The sequence below is a fragment of the Papio anubis genome, chromosome 20, assembly GCF_008728515.1.
Source record: "Papio anubis isolate 15944 chromosome 20, Panubis1.0, whole genome shotgun sequence".
In the NCBI taxonomy this organism is placed as follows: Eukaryota; Metazoa; Chordata; class Mammalia; order Primates; family Cercopithecidae; genus Papio; species Papio anubis.
In genome coordinates, this window is record NC_044995.1 from 43422662 (window position 1) to 43449380 (window position 26719).

General features: G+C 50.6%; 1 protein-coding gene across 2 annotated transcripts in view; it reads right to left on the reverse strand.

The window, feature by feature from the left end:
* The window catches only part of CERS4 (ceramide synthase 4), a 50619-nt gene that overhangs the window by 15841 nt on the left and 8059 nt on the right, over positions 1-26719 (reverse strand). Inside the window, exon 1 of one of the 2 annotated variants that reach the window (XM_009199881.1) lies at positions 5944-6055. The exons of the other annotated variant lie outside the window; for it this stretch is intronic. The gene's annotated coding sequence lies outside the window, so the exon portion shown is untranslated. Of the gene's footprint in view, positions 1-5943; positions 6056-26719 lie in introns of those variants that run through there. 2 annotated transcript variants of the gene reach the window in all.

Genomic DNA, 26719 nt, shown 5'->3' on the forward strand with positions numbered 1-26719 from the left:
TTTGCACACAAGAAAGTGGGGCTAGGGGAGAGGCTTTCTAGATAAATACACAGCAGGTGCAAGGGCTCTGAGGCAGGACCATGCCTGGCATGTCGGAGGAACAGCGAGGAGGCCTGTGTGGCTGGTACAGAGTGAGCGACGGGGGAGAGAGGGAGGAGAGGAGGGCAGGTAGGTGATGAGGGGCAGCACAGAGCCTGCAAGGCATGGGGGCCACAGGGAAGAATCTGGATTATTTCCCCCAACATTTTATTTTGAGATGAAGTCTCACTCTGCCGCCCAGTCTGGAGTGCAGTGGCGTGATCTCAGCTCACTGCAACCTCCACCTTGCAGGTTCAAGCAATTCTTGTGCCTCAGCCTCCCAAGTAGCTGGGATTACACCACCACACCTGGCTAATTTTTGTATTTTTAGTAGAGATGGGGTTTCGTTATGTTGGCCAGGCTGGTCTCAAACTCCTGACGTCAAGTGATCTGCCTGCCTCAGCCTCCCAAAGTGCTGGGATGACAGGCATGAGCCACCACACCCGGCCTTCCCCCAACATTTTATAACAAACATTTCAAACCTACAGAAAAGTTGAAAGAATTTTACAGTGAATACCTGTATTCCCACCACTACATTCTCCCCTTTGCATTCCGTTCTATTTATTCCATCACCCATCTGCCTCTGCCTGTCCATCCCTCTATCCACCCATCAGTCTATCTGGTTATTCCCGATGTATTTCAAAGTAGGCAGCTGACCTCAGGCCACATCACCCCTACACATGTCAGCACACAGATCATTAACTAGCGTTCAATATTTGCTTATGGGTTTTTCCTTTCAAGGTAAAATTTACCCAAGTGAAATGCAGGCTTTTTGTTTTAGACAGGGTCTCACTCTGTGACCCAGGCTGGAGTGCAGAGACCATGGCTCCCTGAAGCCTTGACCTCCTGGACTCAGGTAGTCTTTTCATGTCAACCCCCACACAGCCAGGACCATAGGCACGCACCACCATGACTGGCTAATTTTTAAATTTTTTGTGTAAAGAGAGGGTCTCCCTATGTTGCCCAGGCTGCTCTCAAACTCCTGGCCAAGTGATCCTCCTGCCTTGGCCTCCTGAAGTGTTGGGATTACAGGCATGAGCCACTGCACCTGGCCTGCACACATCTTAAGGGTATAGTCACTGAGTTTGGACAAAACTATATACCTGGCTAATCCAATCTCCCATCACAAATATTCCCTCTAGAAACTTCCTTCACGCCTCTTCCCAGTCAACCTCCACCGCTGTCCTGTCACCCAAAGGTAATACCCATTCCATTCCAATTTTTGCTTTTTTTGTTGAGACAGGGTCTCACTCTGTGGCCCAGGCTGGAGTAGAGTGGTGCAATCATAACTTACTGCAGACTTGACCTCCCGGGCTCAAGCGATCCTCCCTGCTCAGCCTCCCAAATTGCTGGGATTATAGGTGTAAGCCACCTTGCCCTGTCCCCCACTACCTTTTCTTTTGTCATCATAGCTTAGTTTTGTCAGTTCTTCATGACAGTCTTGCCATGTTACGAAATACAGGCTGGGCACAGTGGCTCACGCCTGTAATCCCAGCACTTCAGGAGGCCAAGGTGGGTGGATCACTTGAGATCAGGAGTTTGAGACCAGCCTGGCCAGCATGGTGAAACCCCGTCTCTACTAAAAATACAAAAATTAGCCGGGCATGGTGGCAGGTGCCTGTAATCCCAGCTACTCAGGAGGCTGAGACAGGAGAATCGCTTGAACCCGGGAGGCGGAGGCTGCAGTGAGCCAAGATCACGCCACTGCACTCCAGCCTGGGTGACAGAGCAAGACTCCGTCTCAAAAATAAATAAAATAAATAAAAATAAAAATACCATAACCCCAGTGTTTAGGAGGCTGAGACAGGAGGATTGCTTGAGCCCAGGGGTTTGAGACCAGCCTGGACAACATAGTGAAACTCTGTCTCTACAAAAAATATAAAAATTAGCCGGGCATGGTGGCATGTGGCCGTAATCCCAGCTACTCATGAGGCAGAGGCAGGAGGATCGCTTAAAGCCCAGGAGTTCAGGGCTGCAATGAGCTGTGATCATGCCACCGTACTCCAGCCTGAATGACAGAGTGATACCTGTCTCCAAAAAGAGAGTAAATAAAAAATAAAAATATACAAATAAAATAAAGACCCAGGTGCAGTGGCTCATGCCTGTAATTCCAGCATTGGGAGACTGAGGCAGAAGAACTGCTTGAAGACAAGAGTTCAAGACCAGCCTGGGGGGCAGCTGGTCGTAGTGGCTCACCCCTGTAATCCCAGCACTTTGGGAGGCTGAGGTGGGCAAACTGCTTTCCAGGGTGAGACTGCACCATTTTACACTCCCACCAGGTGAATGTGGGGGTTCCGCTGCCCTTGGTTCTATTTTGAATAATGCAGGGATCCTCAGGGTATTGGTTGCCATGCAGCGTGTAGCATTTGGAGGCCAGAAGAGGGTACTCTGGTGTGTCCAGGTGAGATGAGGTAGAGATAAGGGGATAGATTCCAGAGACATTTTAGAGGTGGGGACCCCAAGAGCCAAATGCGTTCCAAAGTGGAGCCAGAGAAGAGAAGGGTTGGGAGAGGAAATTGTCAAGATATTGGTCAAAGGATATGAAATTTCAGTTAGCAGGAGTAGTAAGTCCAAGAGATCTACTGTACATCATGATGATTTTAGTTAATAATGTAGTATATACTGGAAAATTGCTAAGAGACTACATTTTCTGCGGGGAGGGAATCTCACTCTGTCATCCAGTCTGGAACACAGTGGCACAATCAGCTCATTGCAGCCTCAATCTCCTGGGCTCAAGCCATCTTCCTGCCTCAGCCTCCTGAGTAGCTGGGACTACAGGCTCCAGCCACCACACCCAGCCATTTCCTGCCTTTTCTGGCTTTAGAGGCTGCCTGCATCCTCCGGCTCCTGGTCCCTTTCTCAATCTTCAGGGCCAGCAATGGCTCATTGGGTCATTCTCCCATCTCGTCATTCTGACAATGTCTCTTCTGCCTCCGTCGTCTTCATTTTAGTACCCTTGTGATGACACTGGGTTCACCCAGATAATCTCCCCTCTCAAAGTCAGCTGATTACCAATCTTAATTCCATCTTCAGCCTCACCCCACTTGGCCACTGAAGCTGTCAGCCTTCCAATCTGAAGAACTGGATGAACCAGAATGGGTGAGCTGATTTCAGGACAGGAGTCAGGCTAAGTGTCAGACAACACAAATTGTGGGTGCAGGGGTGGGCAGCTAAAATGTTCCTGTGGGCATGTGGAGGAGGCAGGAGCTACTCAGGTTTGGGGCACAGGCCTGTGGTGGGTGAGGCCTGGGTAGGATTTGTCAGTGAGTGGCTGCTGTTGAAATACATGAAGATAGATGGAATCCTCTATCTATCACCAAGGGGTCAACAAGACCCTGTTTTGGCGGGGGGGGGGGGGGGGAAGGAAGAGAGTACACATGAAGGGGCAGGCTGAGTACCATACCACGAGGCACCTGACATTTAAGCATCAGTGAAGTATTAGGAGCAACTGCTAGCATTGGATACTCTGGCTGGAGATGGGCACTAGAAGTCAGTGGCCCAACAAGCAGTCAAGGGTGTGTCTAGACCTAACAGCTAGTCTAGACCTACAATGAGGCCCAGGCATCCCAGAGTAGACACATGAACAGCTGAGTGGATGTGGGGACTTCAGCCCAGGTGGTTGATTTCTCAAGAAAAAGAAATCATCTTCACTAGCAGACAAGGTTGGCTTGATCCTATGTGCCCATGGGGGCTCAAGGACACATGGCCAGCTTGGCACTCCTGGTCCCAACTGTACTCAGCCTCACAGCCAGAGCCATGACCACTGCAGGGTATTTGCAATCCCCCGCACCTTTTTTTTTTTTTTTTTTTTTGAGGCGGAGTCTCGCTCTGTCGCCCAGGCTGGAGTGCAGTGGCCCGATCTCGGCTCACTGCAAGCTCCGCCTCCCGGGTTCCCGCCATTCTCCTGCCTCAGCCTCCCGAGTATCTGGGACTACAGGCGCCGCCACCACGCCCGGCTAATTTTTTTTGTATTTTTAGTAGAGACGGGGTTTCATTGTGTTAGCCAGGATGGTCTCGATCTCCTGACCTCGTGATCCGCCCGTCTCGGCCTCCCAAAGTGCTGGGATTACAGGCTTGAGCCACCGCGCCCGGCCAACACCTTTTTTTTTTTTGAGACAGGGTCTCACGTTGTCACCCAGACTGGAGTGCAGTGGCCTGATCATAGCTCACTTCAGCCTCAAACTCCTGGGTTCAAGCCATCCTCCCACCTCAGCCTTCTGAGTCACTGGTACAGCCTTCTCAGAGACCCTGCTAACTTTCTGAGATCCCCCCAGGTGCAGATGGAATGGGGCTAGGTATCCCTGGAAGGCCCAGGCATCCAGACCCCCAGCTCCATGTTTTCCCCTCACCCAAGGGTCTTGGATGCATCCTTGCACACCTTGGTGCATTCAAGTCATGATAAGCATAGGGGATGAGGGAGAACCACAGGAGCAATGGCTTCTCACAATCTCAAGCCTCACCTCTGCTGATGTGCCCAGCTTCAATGCCCACCAGTTCACTAGCTGATACTCTGCTCCCACCAGACCATATAATTTCACACATCCTAGCCTTTACAAATACTGGCCTCTGCCTAGAATACTCATTTAGTATTTGGGTGCTGAAGACACATAATGGTGGGGAAAACAAGCAACATCTCTGCCCTGAAGGGCTTAAACACTTTCTCTGTTTGGCAAACTCGTATGCATCCTTCAAAACCCAGCTCAGTTGTCACCTCCTCCTGAAAGCAGCCCCTGATTGCCTTGCTTTGGATCCTGTTAAAGCACCCTCTCCCAATCCCATCTTATTCACTGTGATGTCAGGAGCTGGCCAGTGTTTTTGCAGGGAGGGTTGGAGAAGGAAGCATAACCAGTTCTAAACTCCACTGTCCTCTGCTGAATCATGCCCATCCCTTCCTCAGTGGAACAGAAAGGGGAACAGATGCATTTTCTAAACCTTCTAAACCAGGGAGCTCTCCAAGGAAGCTTCAGACCTGATATGCCCTGATTGCAGAGGTCTGGCCCCAGTGGTCCTACTCTCTCACTAACCTCACCAACCTGTCTCTGTCTGTTCCCTTCCCTCTTCTCCCTCTTAAAGCATAAATAAGAGATGCTGTGGTCTGAGAAAAGAACAGGGTCTGGAGCCCAGCAGACTGGAGTCCTGGCTGCAATGCTTCAAAGCCCCGGGAGCCTCAATTTCGTCACCTGTTGGTGGGACAAGTGCCCTCCCTGAAGGGTGGTTAAGCAGCTCAGAGACCTTGCACCTGGGGCATTGAGGCAGAGTCTGGCATATGGGAGGGTCTCAGGTATGGCTGTAACCAGGCACCTCAGGCCAGCAAGGTTCAACTTCTCCTCCTGAGGGAAGGGAGGAAATGAGGCTGAGGGATGTGTTCCTCAATTTCTAGCTTTTCTCTTTTGGATCCAGTTCTTCTGTTCATTCCCTGTCATCCTCTGTCTTCCTGGGCCTCAGTTGTCCCATCTGAAAAATGGGTACAGCTAGATTCCCTCTTTGTTCTATCAGGCTATTGTGAGGCTCAGGGCAGGTGGGCAGTTTATAAACACTCCATGCTGATATCACAACGGATCTGATTCCTGATTCCTGCCTCACCCGTTTACCAGCCATGGAACATGGCCTGTCTGTGCCTCAGTTTCATCTGTAAAATGGAACAATCGTCCTTCTTCCACATGGACTGGTTGCGAATGGCACCTGAGGTGGAATGAGCACCTAGGAAAATTTAGAGGACCGGGTGCAGTGGCTCACACCCAGCACTTTGAGAGGCCGAAGTGGGAGGATTGCCTAAGGTCAGGAGCTGGAGACCAGCCAGGGCAACATAGCGAGATCCCATCTTTACAAAAAATTTAAAAATTAGGTGGGCATAGTGGCACACACCTGTAATCCCGGCTACTCAGGAGGCTGAGGTGAGAGGACTGGTTGAGCCCACGAGTTTGAGGCTGCAGGGAGCTGTGATCACACCACTGCACTCTAGCTTGGCCGACAGAGCAGATCCTGTTTTGGAAAAAAACAAACTCAAAAAAACAGCTTAGAGACCGTGATGGTTACCAGTAGACAGGAGGCAGGGGCAGGATGGGGAGTCGTCTGCAAGGAAGGGGTGCTGGCCTGTGGAGGCTTCTAGATGGTTCTTCCAAGCCCTTAGAACGGTTTCCAGCATCTGAGGTGTCTAAGGCTGCTGGAAGCTTTCCTTTCTTCTGCCACCTTCCCTTAAATCTGCAGCTGATGTGTTTGGGCTGGGCTGCACGACAGCAGCTTCGGGGTCATCTGCAGAGCCACCGCGTGGGTGGCAGGGCCAGTGTGACCGGCCCGAGTCTCTCTTCTCCCCTCACCCCACCCGCCCCCAAGCCTGGCTGCTGTTTGAAACCTCCCTGGCCCCACTCCCAGCTCTGCCCCTGCCACCTGGGAACCAAACTGATAATCCTTCTTAGTGGCTAAAAATAGCCCTGGATTGGGGGACAGAAAGAGAATGGGGCTTTGTACTGACACGGGAGGTGGGTTGGGGGGAATGAGCAGAGGATCCCGGCCCCCCTCCAGGGGTCTGAGTGAGAAGGACTGGTCCCCACGGCTTCCCAGAATCCCCAAGGACTCCGGCACTGCTCAGCAGATCAGAGCTATGCACATAGGTTTGTTTTGTTTTGCTTTCAATCTAGCTGGAAATACAGGACTATGTCCCGGGTTGTGAAAAAGGCAATTAATTCAGACCCCAGATGTCTGGGCCTCCCAGAGATGAAAACACACACACACACACACTTGCATGTATTGACTCACTCACCCGCCCCTGCAGCCTGGCCTGCTGCCTGGGGTCACCTGATTCCTGCGGCCAGAGGCTCAGATGGGAGCACGTGACGTTCTGGAAGGAAGGGGGCTGTTTGCAGATAACCATAGCCTGCCTCTGCACCAGGTCCTGGCTGTCCCTTCCAGATGGCCCTGTCTCTTCCACTCTGAGCAGCGGCCTCACACAGGGTGCTAGTGACCAGAGATGCCACCGGTTGAGGTACCACTCCCCCCAAAGACTCCAAGGTGGACCTCTAGTCCAAGGTTCCGCCTTACCTGAGCCCCTTATTTCTGGACACATTCTTGCCCTCTACATTCTGGCCCTGCTGCCTCCCCAGCTTAATCCACAGCAACTGCTGCTTGCTGGGCTTCCAACTCACCAAGCTCACTTGTACCATATTTGCACCCCAGTCAGTCACATACATGTCTGTGTCATCATTCATAGCTCAGCTCAAATGTCACCTCCTCCAAGAAGTCTTCTCAGACTACCACCAGAGAGGCCACCATATTATTCTGTCTCCTGATCCTGTGTAGTTCCTTCAACCCTCTTGTCCCAGTTGATCTGTTTCATTGGGGTGCCTTCTTCACCCCAAGGCATAAGTTTCATGAAAGAAAGTGGTTTGAGTCACAGCTGTATTCTCAGAGCTTCAGATAGGGCTGGACACATTAGATGCCAACTAAATGTTTGCTACATGGATGAATGAGTAGAATAGACAGATGGACAGGTGGGAGGGTGCAAGGACGTTAGCTCAGGTGGTCAAACTCTCTAGAAAAATAACCCACCCTTAACAGGCATGGTTGGATTGATCTCCATAAACATTCCCATAAAGGAAACTTGGGAACTGGGAAGACCAAGGCTCAAAGTAAGAAGTGACTGGATACAGATCACAGGTCTCTCAGTCAGCAAGGGGCAGGGTCAAGGCTAGAAGCTCCCCTGGGTGAGGAGGGGGCTGCTTTGCCCCCACAGTGGGCTCAGGGTTCATAGGATCCTGTGGAGGCCTCCCCAGGCCTACCTCTGCTGATTAAAGTTTCCCCAAAAAGCAAGCTTCTCCTTCTATTTGCCCTCTGAGCTCTCAGGGTACTAGGAGCTCAGCATGCAGTTTTTCTTTTTTTTTTTTTGAGACAGAGTTTTGCTTTTGTTGCCTAGGCTGGAGTGCAGTGGCGCGATCTCGGCTCACTGCAACCTCTGCCTCCCAGGTTCAAGCGATTCTTTTGCCTCAGTCACCCGAATAACTAGGATTACAGGCGTTTGCCATCACGCCCGGATAATTTTTGTATTTTTAGTAGAGTCAGGCTTTCACCATGCTGGCCAGGCTGGTTTCGAACTCCTGACCTCAGGTGATCCATCTACAGTGGCCTCCCAAAGTGCTGGGATTACAGGTGTGAGCCACCATGCCTGGCCACAGTTTTTCTTTCTTAAAGAGATAGGGTCTCGTTCTGTTGCCCAGACTGGAGTGCAGTGGCACCACTGCAGCTCACTGCAGCCTTGAACTCTTGGACTTAAGTGATCCTCCCGCCTCAGCCTTCCAAGCAGCTGGGACTACAGGAGCATGCCACCACACCCAGCTCCTTTTCGTTAGTTTTTTGTAGAGATAGGGTCTCGGTATGCTGCCCAGGCTGGTCTTGCATTCCTGGTCTTGAGCCATTCTCCCACTATGGCTTCCTAAGGTGCTAGGATTACAGACACAAGCCACCACACCCAGCCTCCGCATGCAATTTCTTAACGTCTATGCCCCTGGCAGCTCAGGAGCCTCGGTAAACTGGGCCATGTCCCCTGGGTATCCCCAGCCTCCTCCCCTATTCCACCTTCTTGGAACCATTCCCTGGCAACCATCTCTCCTATCAGCCCCCTCAAAAGCTACAACCAATACTGGACCATGAGGATCCCCCAGCAGGTGCCCGCCCAACTCTGGCCTGATGCTGACTGCGGGAAAGAAGTAAAGAGGGGCCTCCACCTCCTCACCCTTCTGGAATTCTCTCTCTTCTGCAGCTCTATTCAAGCTCTGGTTATCTCAGCCCCATGCCATCCAGATGCTATGATTCCCAAGACCAGCCCAAGCCCCCAGGCCTCTGCATCAGTGCCCTTTTTCCGACACGCCTCCACCCTCTTCCCTGGGCCGGTTCACACTTGCCTCTCAAGTCCTGCATCAGATTAAGATCCCTATTTAAGAGGCCTCCCCTGCTCTTCCTACGTTAGGCAGAGCCCCCTCCCCAGCCAATCCCCTCCCTCCCCTAGGGCTTTCTTCGGAGCCAGCCCTGGCTCCCTGGAGGTTGGAGTACTCAAGTCGGCCTCTAAGTCTCTCCCCAATAAGTGACGGTCAGGCCAGGGTGAGACCTCCAGGGGCCCCCAGCATCCCAGAGTAAGTAGGGGAGGTCCATCAGGGAGGCCTCAAAGGCCGAGGGAGGAGAGAGGATCTGATCTCTGGGGGTTGGAGGGAAAGAATGAACAGTCCCCAGCCCCAAAGGTGGAGTAGTGGGGCAGAGAATGAACAGTCCCCAGCCCCAAAGGTGGAGTAGTGGGGCAGGGGTAGTGGTGGGGGATTAGCATCCGATTGTTACTCAGAGACAGGATTAAGTATACGTGTGGGAGTGTGAGGGGAGCCCACTTGGGCTATTACTGGTTTAATAAAAAAAAAAAAAGTAAAAATAAAAACAGCATTATGGAAGTATAATCAACAGGCAAGAAGCTGTACGTGTTTAAAGTGTGAGATCCAACACTTTTTTTTTTCAGATGGAGTCTCGCTCTGTCACCCAGGCTGGAGTGCAGTGGCGTGATCTAGGTTCACTGCAAGCTCCACCTCCAGGTTCAAGCAATTCTCCTGCCTCAGCCTCCCACGTAGCTGGGATTACAGGCACGTGCCACCATGCCCAGCTAATTTTGTGTTTTTAGTAGAGATGAGGCTTCTCTACGTTGGCCAGCCTGCTCTTGAACTCCTGACCTCAGGTGATCCGCCCACCTCAGCCTCCCAAAGTGCTGGGATTACAGGCGTGAGCCACCACACCTGGCCTACCTTTTTCTTTTTTTTTGAGATGGAGTCTCTATTGCCCAGGCTGGAATGCAGTGGCATGATCTTGGCTCACTGCAACCTCCACTTCTCGGGTTGAAGTGATCCTCTTACCTCAGCCTCCTGAGTAGCTGGGATCACAGGCATCCACTACCATGCATGGCTAATTTTTTGTGTGTTTTTAGTGGACATGGGGTTTCACCACGTTGGCCAGGCTGGTCTTCAAATCCTGACCTCAGGTGATCTGCCCGCCTCCGCCTCCCAAAGTGCTGAGATTACAGGCATGAGCCACGGCACCCAGGAGATCCAACACATTTTGACATAGGTACACACCCATGAAATCAGCCTCTCAATCAAGATAATGAACAGGACGCTGGAGGCTGGGTGAGCTATACCTAGTCCAGCAGCCTTTACCAGGTCCAAGGTAACAGGATTTTTATCTATAACCGTCTCTACGTTCCTGGGGCAGATAACTGTGAGAGAACTAACAGCAAGGTGCCTTGCAAGCTAAGAAATAAACCGATTTATTTTTTCCTTTTCCTTTTTTTTTTTTTTTTTTTTTTGAGACAGAGTCTTGCTCTGTTACCGAGGCTGGAGCACAGTGGCGTGATCTCGGCTCACTGCAACCTCCACCTCTCGGGTTCAAGCGATTCTACTGCCTCAGCCACCCTGAGTAGCTGGAATTACAGGTCCATGCCACGATGCCCAGCTAATTTTTGTATTTTTAGTAGAGACGGGGTTTTGCTATGTTGGCCAGGCTGGTCTGAAACTCCTGGCCTCGAGTGATCCACCCGCCTTAGCTTCCCAAAGTGCTGGGATTACAGGCATGAGCCACCGCACCCAGCCCCGTTTTTTCTTTTTTTAAAAGACAGCATCTGGCTCTGTTGCTCAGGCTGGAGTGCAGTGGTGAGATTGCGGCTTATTGCTACCTCTGCCTCTTGGGCCTAAGTGATCCTCCCATCTCAGCCTCCCAAGTAGCTAGGACTATACAGGTAGGTGCCACCACGCCCAGCTAATTTTTGTACTGTTTTGTAGAGGTGGGATTTCACCATGTTGCCCAGGCTGGGTTCAAGTGATCCTCTTGCCTTGGCCTCCCAAAGTGCTGGGATTACAGGCATGAATCACCGCGCCCAGCCATAAGCAGAAATTTGACCCAAACACTTGGGAAAGTTGAAGAAACACCTAGCAGATACAGAGTTCCCTCTCCAAAGAAAACCTTGCTAACGCATATATCATGTTAGGAAACGTCTTTCTCGATCTGAACTAACAAAACTGTGGTACACCAAACAACAAGTTATGAAATAGGACACGTAAAACCTTTTCAACTAGAAGGTATTTAGTTTTTTTTTTTTGGGATAGGGTCTTGCTCTGTTGCCCAGGCTGGACTACAGTGGCACGATCACAGCTCACTGCAGCCTCAACCCCCCAGGCTCAGGTGATCCTCCCATCTCAGTCTCCTCAGTATCTGGAACCACAGACACATGCCACCAGCCTGCCTAATTTTAAAATTCTTTATAGAGATGGTGGGGAGGGTCTCACTATGTTGCCTGGGCTAGTCTCAAACTCCTAGGTTCAAGCAGTCCTCCCGCCTCGGCTTCCCAAAGTGCTGGGATTATAGGTATGAGCCACCACAGCCAGCCTGAACTACAAGATTTATTTTTTATTTTTTTTTTGACAGGGTTTCTCCATGATGGCCAGGCTGGTCTCGAACTCCTGACCTCAGGTGATCCACCTCCCTCGGCCTCCCAAAGTGCTGGGATTATAGGCATTAGCCACTATGCCTGGCCTGAACTAGAAGTTTTAAAACAGCAAATGGGGGGAAAAAGCAAAGACGGCCAGGCGCGGTGGCTCACGCCTGTAATCCCAGCACATTGGGAGGCTGAGGCAGGTGGATCACCTGAGGTCAGGAGTTTGAGACTAGCCTGACCACATGGCGAAACCTTGTCTCTACTAGGCTGGGTGTGGTGGCTCACACCTGTAATCCCAGCACTTTGGGAGGCCGAGGGGGGCAGATCACGAGGTCAGGAGATTGAGACCATCCCAGCAAACATGGTGAAACCCCGTCTCTACTAAAAATATAAAAATTAGCCAGGCATGGTGCTATGTGCCTGTAATCCCAGCTACTCGGGAGACTGAGGCAGGAGAATCGCTTTAGCCTGGGAGGCGGAGGTTGCAGTGAGCCAAGATCACACCATTGCACTCCAGCCTGGGCAACAAGAACGAAACTCTGTCTCAAAACAAACAAACAAACAAACAAACAAACAAAAAAACAAAACAAAAGGAAGAAAAAGAGGAGGAAGATACAACATGGATAAACCTTGAGGACGTTATGTTGAATGAAATAAACCAGTCACAAGAGGACAAATCCTGTATGATTCCACTTATACAAGGTCTCCAGAGTAGTCCCATTCATAGAGACAGAAAGTAGAATGGGACCAGGTGCGGTGGCTCACGCCTGTAATCCCAGCACTATGAGATGCCGAGGTGGGCGGATCACCTGAGGTCAGGAGTTCGAGACCAGCCTGGCCAACATGGTGAAACCCCGTCTCTACTAAAAATACAAAAATTAGCTGGGCATGGTGGCGGGCACCTGTGGTCCCAGCTACTCGGGAAGCTGAGGCAGGACAATCACTTGAACCCAGGAGGCAGAGGTTCCAGTGAGCTGAGACTGCACCACTGCACTCCAGCCTGGGCAACAGAGCAAGACTCTGTCTCAAAAAAACAAAAACAAAACCTATCTGAAAGCTCTAATGCTGCAATATCCAGGATGGTAGCCACTAGCTATATGTGCCCATTTAAATTTAAATACATTAAAATTAGTTAGGTTGGTCTCTGTGGCTCACGCCTGTAAATCCAGCACTCTGGGAGGCTGAGGCGGGCAGATCACCTGAGGTCAGGAGTTCAAGACCAGCCTGGCCAACATGGTGAAAGCCCCTCTCTACTAAAATACAAAAAATTAGGTAGGCATGGTGGTACGTGCCTGTAATCCCAGCTACTCGGGAGGCTGAGGCAGGAGAATCACTTGAACCCGGGAGGTGGAAGTTGCAGTGAGCTGAGATCACACTACTGTACTCCAGCCTAGGTGACAGAGCAAGACTCCGCCTAAATAAAATAAAATAAAATAAAATTAGCCGGGTGTGGTGGCTTTTGCCTGTAATCCCAGGCTGAAGTTGGAGGATTGCTTGAGGCCGGGAATTTGAGACCAGGCTGGACAACATAGACAGACCCCCATCTCTTAAAAAAAAATAAAAATAAAATAAAAATATTCAGGCTGGCTGCGGTGGTTCATGTCTGTAACCCTAGCACTTTGGGAGGTCAAGGCGGGAGGATCACGTGAGCCCAGGAGTTTAAGACCAGCCTGGACAACACAGTGAAAACCTCACCTCCACTTCAAAAAAAAAAAAAACAAAAAAGTCAGCAAGGCCTGGTGGTGTCTGCCTATAGTCCTAGCTACTCAGGAGGCTGAGGTGGAAGGATGACAAGCCTGGGAGATCTAACCTGCAGGGAGCTGTGATCACACCATCACACTCTTTAACCTGGGCAACAGAGTGAGACCCTGTCTCAAAAAAAAAGGTTTAAATAAAAAGGTTTTAATAAATATGTTGCCCTAACAACATTTGTATGCTCAATAGCCACATGTAGCCAGTGGCTACCACTTTGGACAGTACAGATATGGAACATTTCCATCATTGTAGAAAGTTCTAGGCCAGGTATGTTGGCTCACGCCTGTAATCCCAGCACTTTGGGAGGCCGAGGTGGGAGGATCACCTGAGGTCAGGAATTTGAGACCAGCCTGACCAACATGGAGAAACCATCTTTACTAAAAATACAAAAAAATTAGCCGGGCGTGGTGGCACATGCCTGTGATCCCAGCTACTAGGGAGGCTGAGGCAGGAGAATCGCTTGAACCTGGGAGGCACAGGCTGCGGTGAGCCAAGATCGTGCCATTGCACTCCAGCCTGGGCAACAAGAGGGAAACTCCGTCTCAAAAAAAAAAAAAAAAGAAAAGAAAATTCTACTGGAGGCCGGGTGTGGTGGCTCATGCCTATAATCCCAGCACTTTAGGAGGCTGAAGTGGGTGGATCACGAGGTCAGGAGATCGAGACCATCCTGGCTAACATGGTGAAACCCCGTCTCTACTAAAAATACAAAAAATTAGCTGGGTGTGGTGGTGGCACCTGTAGTCCCAGCTACTCGGGAGGCTGAGGCAGGAGAATCACTTGAATCCAGAAGGTGGAGGTTGCAGTGAGCCAAGATTGCGCCACTGCACTCCAGCCTGGGCGACAGAGCAAGATTCTGTCTCAAAAAAAAAAAAAAAAAAAAGAAAAAAGAAATAAAATTCTACTGGACAGTATCACTCTAGAGAGAAAAGACAAGTAGCAGTTGGAAGGGAATCTATAAATGGAAGAAAGAAATGGCACTGGGTGAATTTCTCATTTGGATTGCTATTCATTGGAGATAAAAACTGGCTTAAAGATTAAGAGGATAGGGCTGGGTGTGGTGGCTCATGCCTATAATTCCACTGCTTCGGGAGGCTGAGGTGGGAGGATTACTTGAGGCTAGGAGTTTGAGACCAGCTTTGGCAACATAGTGAGACCCTGTCTCTACCAAAAAAAAAAAAAAAAAAAAAAGGAAAGAAAGAAAAAAAGAAAAAGAAAAAGCTGGGTTAAGCGGTACATGCCTGTAGTCCCAGCTACTCAGGAGGCTGAGGTAGGAGGATCCTTGGAGCCCAGAAGCTATGATTGCACCACTGCACTCCAGCCTGGGGGAGCAAGAGAGACTATCTCTTAAAAAAAAAAAAAAAGAAAGAAAGAGAGAAAGAAAGAAAGGAAGGAAGGAAGGAAGGAAGAAAGAAAGAAAGAAAAGAGCCAGAGCCCCATATTCTACATTAAAAGTCTGAGTACATCTCTTGCTGACCCTTAGCCCATGGATATTGGGCATACTCCAAATAGCCCTGCTGAGGCTAACAGAACCAGGCCAACATTTCATCCACTACCCACCACAGAAGAAACAGACTTTAGAGTCTGAGTCCAGCCAGGTTAACTGCCTGATAAAAAATAAATGTTAAAAAATCAATGCTCTTCAAAGGAACATAACAGAATCCAGAGACTCTGCAACATATCTTCCACAATGTCCAGAACTCAATCCAAAATTACTCGACATCTCACAAAATAGGAAAACATGACCCATGCTCAGGAAAGAAGGAAGTTAAAGGAGACTGGCCCTGAAGTAACCCAGATGTTGGCTTTGAGGCAGCTATTATGTCTGTAACTCCAGCACTTTGAGAGGCCAAGGTGGGTGGATCATGAGAGCTCAGGAGTTCAAGACCAGTTGAGCAACATGGTGAAACACTGTCGCCACAAAAAATACAAAAATTAGCCGAGCATGGTGGCATAAGCCAGTAGACCCAGCTACTTGGGGGGCTGAGGCAGGAGGATCACTTGAGCCCAGGAGGTTGAGGCTGCAGTGAGCTGTGATTGATTGCACTACTGCATTCCAGCCTGGGCAACAGAGTGAGACCCTGTCTCAAAAACAAACAAACAAAACAAAACAAAAAACAAATGGAAATTCTAAAACTTAAAAATGTAGACTATCTGAAATTTTAAAATTCACTGTGTGGGCTTGAGAGCAGATTGGAGATGACAAAAGAAAGTGTTAACAAATTTAAAGACAGATTGGTAGCAAATATCCAAACTGAAGAACAGAGAAGAAAAAAGTTTAAGTAAAAATGGATAGTGGTAATGGTTGCACAACACTTTGAATGTACTTAATACTACTAAGTTGCACACTTAAACATGGTTAAAATGGTTAATTTTATATTACATATATTTTACCTCAATTTAGAAAGTGTATAGAGCCTTGGTATTTTCTGGATGATATCAAAAGGTCTAACTTACGGCTGGGCATGGTGGCTCCCGCCTGTCATCCCAGCACTTTAGGAGACTGAAGTGGGCAGATCACTTGAGGTCAGGAGTTTGAGACCAGTCTGGCCAATATGGTGAAACCCTGTCTCTAACAAAATAGAAAAATTAGCCAGGCTTGGTGGCATGTGCCATTGAGGGGGAGGAGGAAGGGTAGTGGAGGGAGGAAGAAGGGTAGGGGGAGGAGGGGGAGGAAGAAGGGAAGGAGGAGGGGGAAGAAGAGGAGGGGGAAGAGGAGGGGGAGGAGGGGGAGGACTAGGGGGAAGAGAGGGAGGACAAGGGGGAGGAGGACAGAGAGGACAAGAAGGAGGAGGGGGGAGGAGGAGGAGAAGGGGGAGGAGGAAAGAAGAAAATAAAGAAGAGGAAGACTATAAGGGTACAGTCCACATTCATGTAAGTTGTTATACTAGGGAGCTGGTCGGGGTTGGGATGGGAGCCAGTGAACCTGTCTTGTGTTTTACTGATCATAGCTCACCGCAGCCTCCACTTCCTGAGCTCAGGTGATCCTCCCAGCTCAGCTCCCCAAGTAGCTGGGATTATAGGTGTGCACCACCTCGCCTGGCTAATGTTTTAATTTTTTGTAGAGATGGGGTTTCACCATGTTGCCAGGCTGGTCTCAAACTCTTAGACTCAGGCGATCTGCCTGCCTCAGCCTCCCAAAGTACTGGGGTTACAGGCATGAGCCGCCACAGTCTCGCTCTGTCGCCCAGGCTGGAGTGCAGTGACGCAATCTTGGCTCATGGTAAGCTTCACCTCCTGGGTTCGCACTTTCTCCTGTCTCAGCCTCCCAAGTAGCTGGGACTACAGGAGCCAGCCACCATGCCTGGCTAATTTTTTGTATTTTTAGTAGAGACGTGATTTCACTGCGTTATCCAGGATGGTCTTGATCTCCTGACCTCGTGATCTGCCCGCCTTGGCCTCCCAAAGTGCTAGATTACAGGTGTGAGCCACCATGCCTGGCCTATAAGGAGTGAGTTTAAGGGTGACTTCTTAAAAAAAAATTTTTTTTGAGACGGAGTTTTGCTCTTGTTGCCCAGGCTAGAGTGCAATGGCAGGATCTCAGCTCATTGCACCTCCGCCTCCCGGGTTCAAGCAATTCTCCTGCCTCAACCTGCTGAGTAGCTGGGATTATAGGCTCCCACCACCATGCCCAGCTAATTTTTTGTATTTTTAGCAGAGATGGGGTTTCGCCATGCTGGCCAGGCTGGTCTTGAACTACGGGCCTCAGGTGATCTGCCCGCCTAGGCCTCCCAAAGTGCTGGGATTACAGGTGTGATCCACCATGACTGGCTGACTTATTAAAATTTTTTTTAAATTGTGGTAAAATACTCATAACGCTTACCATTAATTGTGTTTAATTATACAGTTCAGTGGCATTAAATATTTCACATGGTTGTGTAACCATAACCACCATCCATCTCCAGAATTCTTTCAGGTTGCAAAACAAACTGGCCGGGCGCGGTGGCTCACACCTGTAATCCCAGCACTTTGGGAGGCCAAGGCGGACGGATCATGAGGTCAAGAGATCAAGACCATCCTGGCCAACATGGTGAAACCCCGTCTCTACTAAAAATACAAAAATTGGCTGGGCGTGGTGGCACGCACCTGTAATCCCAGCTACTCTGGAGGCTGAGGCAGGAGAATTGCTTGAACCCGGGAGGCAGAGATTACAGTAAGCTGAGATCACAACACTACACTCCAGCCCAGTAACAGTGAGACTCCATCTCAAAACAACAACAACAAAAAACCTGAAACTCCATGCCCAATAATCAATAATTCGCTGTTCCCTCTCCTCTGGCATCTCTTTCTCTCTCTCTATGAATCTGGTGATGCTAGGGGCCTCATATAAGTGGAATCACACAGTATTTGCCCTTTTGTGACTGGCTTATTTCACTTACCATAATGTCCTCAAGGTTCATCCATATGACATGTTTCATCCTTCCCTTTTAAGGCTGAATCAGGCTGGGTGCAGTGGCTCGCGCCTGTAATCCCAGCACTTTGGGAGGCTGAGGCGGGTGGATCATCTGAAGTCAGGAGTTCGAGACCAGCCTGGGCAACATGGTGAAACCCTGTCTCCGCTAAAAATGCAAAAATTAGCTGGGTGGGGTGGCTCACGCCTGTAAGTCCCAGATGCTTGGAAGGCTGAGGCATGAGAATTGCTTGAGCCAAGATCAAGGCGGAGGTTGCAGTGAGCTGAGATCGTGCCACTGCACTCCAGCCTGAATGACAGAGTGAGACTCTGTCTCAAGGAAAAAGAAAAAAAGGCCGAATCATATTCCAGTGTATGTATATATTAAGAGTGACTTTTTAAATAGAAAATTATAGTACAAGGAAATGAAAACGTTTCCATTGAAGGTATGGTTGATACAGGAGACGGGCTCAGAGGGGCATTTTTTTGGTAGGGAATGAGCCGCTTACCCCCACCTCACTACTTAAGAAACCAATTATCTCTTTTTTTTTTTTTTTTTGAGACAGAGTTTCGCTCTTGTTGCCCAGGTTGGAGTGCAATGGTGCAATCTTGGCTCACTGCAACCTCAGTCTCCCGGGTTTAAGTGATTCTCCTGCCTCAGCCTCCCGAGTCGCTGGGATTACAGGCGCCTGCCACCAAGCCCAGTTAATTTTGTATTTTTAGTAGAGACGGGGTTTCACCATGTTGGCCAGGCTGGTCTCGAACTCTTGATCTCAGGCAATCCGCCCGCCTCGGCCTCCCAAAGTGCTAGGATTACAGGGACGAGCCACTGCACCCGGTCTGGTTTTGAACTCTGTAGCTCAGACAATCTGCCCACCTCGGCCTTCCAAAGTGCTGGGATTACAGGCATCAGCCACCACACCGGGCCAAGAAACCAATTCTCCATCAAGATCAGCCCCTTTGGTGATGTCCCTGCCCATCTTCCAGGGTGGAGATAATTGTGAAATCTGGGTTGATGGCATCCTTCCTTCCCTCAACCTGCTTTAACATCTGCCCCTCCTTCTCCCACCAGCTGTTGCCCCTGGGCCCCTGTGCTGCTCCCTGGTGACAGCATACATGGAGGCAGATTCACATAGGGCCAAGCAGGTGCAAAGCCAGACTGTTCTGTGGGAGAGCAGGCTTTTGCCCACACCCACACCTGGATTATCCTAAGGCACCAGCGGCTAATAGCGCTGGTACCATCCCAGGCATTATCCATCAGATGCTTACCCAGGAACAAGCCCTTACCTCCCTGCATTGGAAATATCAGCCACACCCTGAGGAAGATACTGTTACCTTTTTTTTTTTTTTTTTTAAAGACAGAGTCTTGCTCTGTCACCCAGGCTGGAGTGGAGTGCAGTGGTGTGATTTCGGCGCACTGCAACCTCCACCTCCCGGGTTCAAGCGATTCTCCCGCCTTGGCCTCCCAAGTAGCTGGGATTATAAGCATGTGCCACCACACCTGGCTAATTTTTGCATTTTTTCATAGAGACGGGGTTTCACCATGTTGGCCAGGCTGGTCTGGAACTCCTGAACTTAAGTGATCCACCCACCTTGGCCTCCCAAAGTGCTGGGATTACGGGCGTGAGTCACCGTGCCCGGTCACCATTCTCATTTCACAGATAAACAAACTGAGTCTTGGAGAGATGCTGGATCACCTACACAGGGTCACATAGCTGACAAATGGCCAGGCAATACTTTGACCCCAGTTCTGTGGCACCAGGCATTCCAGACGGACATGGGCCCAGAGACACTCAGCTCATCAGCAGTAGCCTCAGAATTATTTAAACACGGCTGGGTGCGGTGACTCATGCCTGTAATCCCAGCACTTTGGGAGGCCGAGGTGGGCGGATCACCTGAGGTTAGGAGTTCGAGACCAGCCTGGTCAACATGGTGAAACCCCGTCTTTACTAAAAATACAAGAATTAGCTGGGCATGGTGGCGGGTGCCTGTAATCCCAGCTACTTGAGAAGCCGAGGCAGGAGAATCACTTGAACCCGGGAGGCGGAGGTTGCAGTGAGCCGAGATCGCTCCATTGCACTCCAGACTGGGGACAAGAGTGAGACTTGTCTCAAAAAAAAAAAAAAAAAAAAAAAAAGATTACTGGAAAATAGGACTTGCCTTCATGCTTCTATTCATTGTCCACTGCCACCTCTCTGTCCCCACCCTACTACTCCAGTCTTTGGCTTTTGGCCATCAGTCACAGCCTCCCATGGCCAATCCCAAGTGGTCAATTCCTCTAAGCATGAAACTGGGACCCTTGTAGCATCTCCTCCCCTTGTCCGTCCCTCCTTTGCAGAATCATGACCTCCTGCTTCCCCTCCTCTCGGCCGTTTTCTCTAATTTGTGCCGGTTTTTCTCCCTAAACTATGCCAGTCCTGGATCCCCTCACACCATCCACTCTCCCCGGGAAATTCACCTGCCTGGAAGCTGCAGTCAGCACGTCCATGCTGTCAGTTTCCAGATTTCTGCTGCTCCCAGGTCGCCATCCCGCCAAAGTCAAACCTGCTTCCCTAACACCTCCCGTCTGCGTGCTGCCCAGACACGTCAGGACTGAAGTCATCTCCCACAGAGCCTGCTTTCCTCCTCCCCTGGCTTCTTGGCCAAGATGTCACCCTCCACCCAGTCTTCAGGGACAAAATTCTGAGAGTCATCTCTGACTCCATCTCACACCCTCTTGGCACTCAACTCCTCACTAAGCCCTGGGATTGCATCCGTCTTTCCCATGATGGTCCCTCCTCTGACCAATTTCCACGGCCCCCATTTCTTGATTGAATCATGGTAGCCGCCTCCCCACTCAGCACCCAGAGGTCTTTCTTCTTGCCTGCAAATCAGACCCGCCGTTTCAAATCCTGTGAGTGCTCCCACTGGCCTGGCACTGTGCTCCCCAGCAAATGGACCTTGGCAAATGCCATTTCCCTACCAGTAATGCCCTCCCTTCAGCCTGTCAAATTCTTCCCAGCTCTTCACGACCCTGTTCAACAGACAGTTCCTCTAGGAGGGCCTACCAATCGCCCCTGAGCTGGGTCAGGGGACACTCCCCTCCTGGGTTCTCCTACCTCATCTTTCTCAGGGGCAACAGTGTGGAGTCTCGCTGTGTCGCCCAGGCTGGAGTGCAGTGACACAATCTCTGCTCACTGCAATCTCACCTCCCAGGTTCAAGCGATTCTCCTGCCTCAGCCTCCCAAGTATCTGGGACTACAGGCATGCACCATGATGCCCATCTAATTTTTTTTGTATTTTTAGTAGAGACAGGGCTTCACCATCTTGGTCAGGCTGATCTCAAACTCCTGATTTCAAATGATCCACCTGCCTCAACCTTCCAAAATGCTGGGATTACAGGAATAAGCCACTGTGCCCAGCCATGGACAACTGTTTTTTGTGTTTTTGTTTTTGAGACAGGGTCTTGCTTTGTTGCCCAGGCTGAAGTGCAGTGGCATGATCAAAGTTCACTGCAGTTTTGACTTCCCAGGCTCAAGTGATCCTCCCACCTCAACTTTCTGAGTAGCTGGGATTACCACGCCCAGCTAATTTTGTCTTTTTTTTTTTTTTTTTTTTTGAGACAGAGTCTCGCTCTGCCGCCCAGGCTGGAGTGCAGTGGCCGGATCTCAGCTCACTGCAAGCTCCGCCTCCCGGGTTCACGCCATTCTCCTGCCTCAGCCTCCCGAGTAGCTGGGACTACAGGCTCCCGCCACCTCGCCCGGCTAGTATTTTGTATTTTTTAGTAGAGACGGGGTTTCACCGGGTTAGCCAGGATGGTCTTGATCTCCTGACCTCGTGATCCGCCCGTCTCGGCCTCCCAAAGTGCTGGGATTACAGGCTTGAGCCACCGCGCCCGGCCTTTTTTATTTTATTTTATTAAAGACAGCCTGTTGCCCAGGCAGGAGCACAATGGTGAGATCTTGGTTCACTGCAACCTCCGCCTCCCAGGTTCAAGTGATTCTCCTGCCTCAGCCTCCCGAGTAGATTGGATTACAGGCATGTGCCACCATGCCCGGCTAATTTTGTATATTTTTAGTAGAGACAGGGTTTCACCATGTTGGTCAGGTTGGTCTCGAACTCCTGAGCTCAAGAGATCCACCCACCTCAGCCTCCCAAAGTGCCGGGATTACAGGCATGAGCCATTGTGCCTGGCCCGGCCAATTTAAAATAATAATAAAAATAAAATTATAGAGACGAGGTCTCACTATGTTTCCCAGGCTGGTCTCAAACTCCTGGGTTCAAGTGATCCTGCTGCCTCAGCCTCCCAAAGTGCTAGGATTCCAGGTACATGCCGCCATGCCCAGCTAATTTTTTTTTTTTTTTGGTACAGATAAGGTTTCCCTATGTTTCCCAGGCTGGTCTCAAACACCTGGCCTCAAGTGATCCTCCCACTCCCGGCCTCCCAAAGTGCTAGGACTATAGATGTGAGCCACTGCACCCAGCCAGGGACAACTATCTTTCCCCACATCCTGGTGATGGGGACGTCTCCATTTTCCCAGCACCTGACACACGACGGGTGGCAGGGAACTGTCTACTGACTGCACAAATGAATAAAAGGCTCAACTGAGACCGGGGCACCCAGGATCCCAGAGAACAACCGAGCTCCAGTTTCAGGTTTTTCCACGACCCTCTTGGCCACTTTTCCCCCATCCCTCTTCCACCTGTGCTATGAGGCACTCACTGCTCTCCTTCCAAAGACTTATGCTGGCCAGCCACGGTGGCTCACGCGTGTAATCTCAGCACTTTGGGAGGCCGAGGCAGGTGGATCACCTGAGGTCAGGAGTTTGAGACCTGCCTGGCCAACATGGCGAAACCCCGTCTCTACTAAAAATACAAAATTAGCTGGGTGTGGTGGCGCATGCCTGTAATCCCAGCTACTCAGGAGGCTGAAGCAGGAGAATTGTTGAAACTGGGAGGCAGAGGCTGCGGTGAGCCGAGATCGCACCAATGCACTCCAGCATGGGCAATGAGAGCGAAACTCCATCTCCACAAAAAAAAAAAAAAAAAAAAAGTTCATGCTGGCTAGGCACAGTCAGTCACACCTGTAATCCCAGTACTTCTTGGAGGCTGAAGCAAGAGGATCACTTGAGCCCAGCAGTTCCAGACCAGCCTGGGCAAGATAGTGAGACCCCGTCCCTAAAAAACAAACAAACAAACAAGTTAAAAATTAGCTGGGCATGGTAGTACACGCCTGCAGTCCCAGCTCCTCAGGAGGACCTCTTTCAGCCCAGGAGGTCAAGGCTGCAGTGAGCTACGATTGCACCACTGCACTCCAGCCTGAGTGACAGAGCAAGACCCTATGTATAAAAATAAAATTTTAGGCCAGGCACAGTGGCTCATGCCTGTAATCCCAGCACTTTGGGAAGCCGAGGCAGGCTGATTACCTGAGGTCAGGAGTTCAAGACCAGCCTGGCCAACATGGTGAAACCCCATCTCTACAAAAAAATACAAAAACTAGCTGGGCATGATGGCAGGTGCCTGTAATCCCAGCTACTCAGGAGGATGAGGCAGGAGAATTGCTTGAACCCGGGAGGCCGAGGTTGCAGTGAGCTGAGATTACACCACTGCACTCCAGCCTGGGGGATAGAGCGAGACTCCATCTCAAAAAAAAAAAAAAAAAAAGAAAAAAGAAAAAAAGTAAATATAAAATAAAATGTTAGGCTGGGTGTGGTGGCTCATGCCTGTAATCCCAGCACTTTGGTAGGCTGAGGAGGGCGGATCACTTGAGGTCATGAGTTTGACCTCAACGTGGTGAAGCCCCGTCTCTACTAATACAAAAAAATTAGTTAGGCATGGTAATCCCAGCTACTCGGGAGGCCAAGGCAGGAGAATCCCTTGAACCTGGGAAGTGGAGGCTGCAGTGAGCCAAGATCGTGCCACTGCACTCCAGCGTGGGTGACAGAGCAAGATTCCGTCTCAAAAAAATAAATAAGAAAAAAAATGTGAAAAGGCTCACATTGTTTGTTTACCAAAATACATTGATTTTCAGAAGACACTTTCTCTCCCTCCCTCTCCCCCTGAAAGAGCAAGCCAGCATTGGCATCATGTACAGAGGCTAGCCATGAAAACAAATACAATGAAACAAAGCAAAGTGCAGTCTTGGCCAGTTCCTGATGCTGGCAAGGCTGCCAGTCCTGGCCTTGGGCACTCCAGATTCTAGGGGATGTTAGCAAGTATCTGTTACCATGCCTTGAAGGACACAGCAGCAGAACCAGGTGCAGAGGCTCACACCTGTAATTCCAATACTTTGGGAGGCTGGGACGGGAGGATTGCTTGAGCCTAGCAGTTCAAGACCAACCTGAGCAACACAGCGAGACCCTGTCTGTTTAAATAAAAAACAAACAAACACAGGCCAAGTGCGGTGGTTCACGCCTGTAATCCCAGCACTTTGGGAGGCTGAGGTGGGCGGATCACGAGGTCAGGAGATCGAGACCATCCTAACAGGGTGAAACTCCATCTCTACTAAAAAAAAAAATGCACAAAAATTAGCCGGGCGTGGTGGCGGGCGCCTGTAGTCCCAGTTACTCGGGAGGCTGAGGCAGGAGAATGGTGTGAACCTGGGAGGCGGAGCTTGCAGTGAGCTGAGGTTGCACCACTGCTCTCCAGCCCAGGCGACAGAGTGAGACTCCGTCTCAAAAAAAACAAAAACAAAAACAAAAACAGCAGCAGCAGTAACGGAAGCCCTCAGCCTTGATGCCATGGGAAGGTGGCAGAGATTTCACGAGGGAGCGATTCTAGGAGCTCTCCTGGCAATGTGGGTTGCCCTTGGAGGCTGTCCCGTCCCTGGAGGTCACTCAGAGGCTGGTTGGCCTCTTGCAGGTGACAGTGGCCAGAGTGGGGAACCTGGGTCAGAATAGGTAGAGAGGCTCAGCCGGACGTGGTGGCTCATGCCTATAATCCCAGCACTTTGGGAGGCTAAGGCAGGCAGATCACCTGAGGCCAGGAGTTCCAGATCAGCCTGGCCAACATGGTGAAACCCCAGATCTACTAAAAATACAAAAATTAGCGGGGCATGGTGGTGCATGCCTGTAATCCCAGCTGCTCAGGAGGCTGAGGCAAGAGAATCACTTGAACCCGGGAGGCGGAGGTTGTAGTGAGCCGAGATCACACCACTGCATTCCAGCCTGGGTAACGGAGCATGACTCTGTCTCCAAAAAAGAAGATAGAGATACGGAGAGGCTGATGGTGGAGGAGGTGGCAGAGACAGGAGCCTGGGGGAGGGGTGCTGAGGTCTGGGTAGGGTGTCTTCAAGGGGTGGGGGTGGCAGGTTGGGATGAGTATCTGGGGTAGATCTGGAAACTGCCTGCTTGGGCAGGAATACGGGGACACACAGCCTAGGGGTGGGAGGGGGTGAGGAGATCCAGGTGGGCAAATTCCAGGCGTGGAATTCTAAGACAGTATCATCTGAGAGGGGGTAAAACAACAGAGTGAGGGCAGGAGCTGTGGAGCTCCAGGGTCCCCAGGCATCCACTGAACAAACTTTTTTTTTTTTGCCCCCAGAGACAGGATTCCACTCTGCTGCCCAGGCTGGAGTGCAGTGGCGGGATCATCACTCACTGCAGCCTCGAACTCTTGGGTTCAAATGATCCCCCTGCCTCAGCCTCCCAAGTAGCTGAGAATACAGGCACCCAGGCCACTACACCCAGCTAATTTTTTTTTTTGAGACGGAATTTTGCTCTTGTTGCCCAGGCTGGAGTGCAATGGCAGATCTCGGTTCATTGCAACCTCCGCCTCCAGGGTTCAAGCGATTTTTCTGCCTTAGCCTCCTGAGTAGCTGGAGTTACAGGCATGTGCCACCACATCTGGCTAATTTTTTTGTATTTTTAGTACAGATGGGATTTCGCCATGTTGGTCAGGCTGGTCTCAAACTCCTGACCTCAGGTGATCCACCCATCTTGGCCTCCCAAAGTGCTGGGATTGCAGGCGTAAGCCACTGTGCCCAGCCGTCACCCAGCTAATTAAAAAAAAAAATTTTTTTTATAGAGATAGGGTCTCACTATGTTGCCCAGCTTGGTCTCGAACTCCTGGACTCAAGTCTTCCTTGAGCCTCAGCCTCTCAAAGTGTTGGGATGACAGGTGCAAGCCACTGTGTCCGGCCTCCAGGCATCCATCTGAACCTACATGGGCCTGCAGTCCTGCCCGGGTCTCAGAGGAGCTGGGGGCAGTGGGTTGAGATATTAGCAATCTGTGGACCTCAGAGCCTGCTCCTATCCTGCAGGGTGGCTCAGGCAGCTGGAGTCCTCTGTGAAATCAATTCACCATCTTTTTTTGCGGGAGATGAAGTCTTGCTCTGTCACCCAGGCTAGAGTGTAATGGCACGATCTAGGCTCACTGCAACCTCCACCTCCTGGATTCAAGTGATTCTCCTGCCTCAGCCTCCCAAGTCGCTGGGACCACAGGCACCTGCCACCACGCCCAGCTAATTTTTGTATTTTTAGTAGAGATGGGGTTTTACCATGTTGGCCAGGCTGGTCTCGAACTCCTGGCCTTGAGTGATCCTCCTGCCTCAGTCTCCCAAAGTTCTGGGATTACACGCATGAGCCATCACGCCTGGCCTCAAGTCACCATCTTGATACCCGTCCATCTAGTGAAGAAAGAAGCCACAGAGAGCCCCCACAGAGCACACGTCTTCCGTCAGCCCTCTGGGTTGGATGGGTTAGCACAGAGAAAGGCCTCCAGTGGGGAGGCAGAGGCTACCTACAGTCCCTTTAAGGGCCAGAGGTGTTTGTGTAACTGGAGGCAAAGCGCTTCCTCTTCAGATGACAGTCCAGGACCGCCCCTCCACTGGGATACACACAGATGGAGTCCATCCCTCTCTCAGCAGTGGCTCTGAGTACAAGCCTATCCCTTCTCCATCTCAAGATCTCCTGGGAGGCTCCCTGTGGCTCCTGACCTGGCATTTGAGGCCTTTGTGACCTGATCAAGCCCACCGCCCTGTCCTGGCCTCGCTGTTTGCCCTCCCACAGCCACCTTGACTCTGAGGTTCTCAGCCTAGGGTCTCCACGGGCGGATTCCCAGAGTCT